Genomic DNA, 2500 nt, shown 5'->3' with positions numbered 1-2500 from the left:
ATCTCATTGTGATTTTGATTGTTGCTTTTCTTTAAAGACAGTTGGATTAGTTCTGATAAACTGTTAAGTTACTTTAGTTTGATTGTTTTAAAGAATTTATAGAGTGGTTCTAGAGTAGCTATTATGGTGGAGATAGTTTAGCCCTCACTACAAAAAGAATGTGACCTTCTGGGATGTCTATTGAATGATCTGATTAATCAATGAGGAATCTCCAATTTGGCTGGCGGGAACTCAAATAATTCCAAGCCCTGTGTGAATAATGAGCAGTTAGCTCATGATTCTGGTACTCTGCCTGGACTCAGAGAGTTTTGCTCTATGTGTGTAGGTCTTAGTGTTCAGCAAAAACCCAAGGGGAACTCTACACAGATTTCTGAAGCTCATTTTCTATTTAACTGCCTCCCTTCTGGAACTTCCAGTCACCTCAGATTCTTTAAAATCTCATCTCTATCTCTTCAACTCAGCAAAGTTGTTGTGTTCTCCTTGACAACCTTCTTCCTGTTCCACAAGTCAGAATGTGCCTCAAAGCAGTAAGCTGAGGTGATCATATGGCTCAGTTTATTTCCCTTCTCTTGGGGGAAATAATAGGGCTGTTATGTCTGTTGTCCAGTGTCTGAAAAAAATGTGTATGTATCTTGTAAAGTTTTCCATGTGCTTTAGATGAGAAGGTAAATCTAGTCCCTATTACTCCATCATGGCCAGAGGTGAAATTTCACCACACATTTTAAAGATGAAATTGGCAAGCTAATTCCAAAATTTATTGTAAAAGCAAAGGATATAGAACAACCAATATAATTTGAAGGACTTATACTACCATATTTCAAGATGGGCTGCTAATCTGCAATGTGGTATAGTACATGAATAAACTATGCATTCTCAATAGGAGTGATATCACCCCCAAGGGGGTAGAAATTGGTTTTTGGAGGAAATTTTAAAAATTTTTTTAATATAGAAAGCACATTTGTACATACGGTACATGAACAGTTGTATAGTATACCTTTGATATTAAAAGTTCATGGGGGAAAGGGGCAATTAGGAATAAAAATATCTAGAAAGGCTCTTCAGGGGTGTGATAATGAAAGATGTTGAAAAACACTGGAATAGACAATCAGATAAATAAAAGACAATTAGATAAGTAAATAAATAGAAGAGAAAGTCCAGCAATAAACTCACAAAGCCCTCAATTGAATTTTAGTCAAGCCAACAATGAGGAGAGTCTTAACAAATAGTGATGTAACAACTAAAATATATAGTCTGAAATAAACATGAGAAGGAAAATGAACCTCAACTTCTCTCTTACTCCACTCACAAAAATATACTCACAATGGCTCATGGTTCAAAGTACATGAGGAATCCAGACTTTCTCTAAGAAAACACTGAAGAATATCTACACAAACGTGGAAAAACAAAGATATTTTTTAGAACTCTAACCATAAAATAAAATACTTATAAATTAAATACTTAATGTCCTCAAAAGACACCATTAAGAGAGTGAATAAATAAGCAGCACCATGGTGCCAGCAAGAACAAGCACCTCACAAAAGGCGGTATAATAGGAGCCAGTAAGAAAGTAGTTGGTCCATTTTCTAAGAAAGATTGGAGTGATGTGAAAGCACTAGCTATGTTCAGCATAAGAACAATTAGAAAAACACCGGTCACGAGAACTCAAGAAACCAAAATTGCATCTGATGATCTCAAGAGTCATGTTTTTGAAGTGAGCTTAACTGATCTGCAGAATAATGAAGTTGCATTTAGAAAATTCAAGCTAATTAGTGAGGATGTTCCATGGCATGATCTTACCCATGACAAAATGTGCTCCAGGGTCAAAAAATGACAGACCATGATTGAAGCTCATGTTGATGTAAAAACTATCGATGGTTATTTGCTTCATCTATCCTGTGTTGATTTTACTAAAAAAAAATGCAACAATTCGTTTTGGAAGACCTCTTATGGTCAGCCTCAACAGGTCCATCAAGTCCAAAAGAAGATGATGGAAATCATGACCGGAGAGGTACAGATAAGTGATTTGAAAGAAATGGTCAATAAATTGACTCCAGATAGCATTGGAAAAGACATAGAAAAACTTGTCAACTTATTTATCCACTCCATGATGTCTCTGTTGGAAAAGTCAAAATGCTGAAGCAGCCCAAGTTTGAACTGGGAAAACTCATGAAACTCCATGGTGAAGGTTAGCAGTTCTAGAAAAGCTACTGGGGATGAGACAGCTGCCAAAGTCAAATGAGCTGATGGATATGAACCACGCCCCCCCTTCCCGCCCCCCGCAGAATCTGTTTAAAATTCAGACTTTTAATGGTGACAATTTTTTTAAATTCCATTTGTTAAAAAAAAGAGTGAATAAACATGCCACAGATTGAGAAAAAAGTCTGTAACACATATATCTGATGAATAAGTCATATACAGAATATATAAAGAGCTCCTACAAAAACAATTAAAAGAATGATAATTTTTTAAAAACTTGAATAGTCACCTTTAAAAAAGGCAA

General features: G+C 35.6%; 1 pseudogene across 1 annotated transcript; it reads left to right on the top strand.

Annotated features, from left to right (window-relative positions):
- The first annotated feature begins 512 nt into the window (after positions 1-512).
- On the top strand, positions 513-2239 carry LOC308526773 (small ribosomal subunit protein eS1-like; annotated as a pseudogene). The gene is made up of 2 exons: positions 513-527; positions 1505-2239. The product of its transcript is annotated as a small ribosomal subunit protein eS1-like (transcript).
- The last annotated feature ends 261 nt before the right edge of the window (positions 2240-2500 follow it).

The sequence above is a fragment of the Myotis nattereri genome (assembly GCF_964212035.1).
Source record: "Myotis nattereri genome assembly, chromosome: 11".
Taxonomy (NCBI): domain Eukaryota; kingdom Metazoa; phylum Chordata; class Mammalia; order Chiroptera; family Vespertilionidae; genus Myotis; species Myotis nattereri.
Note: the sequence above shows the minus strand (reverse complement) of the source record. Positions and strands in the feature narration are given on the sequence as shown.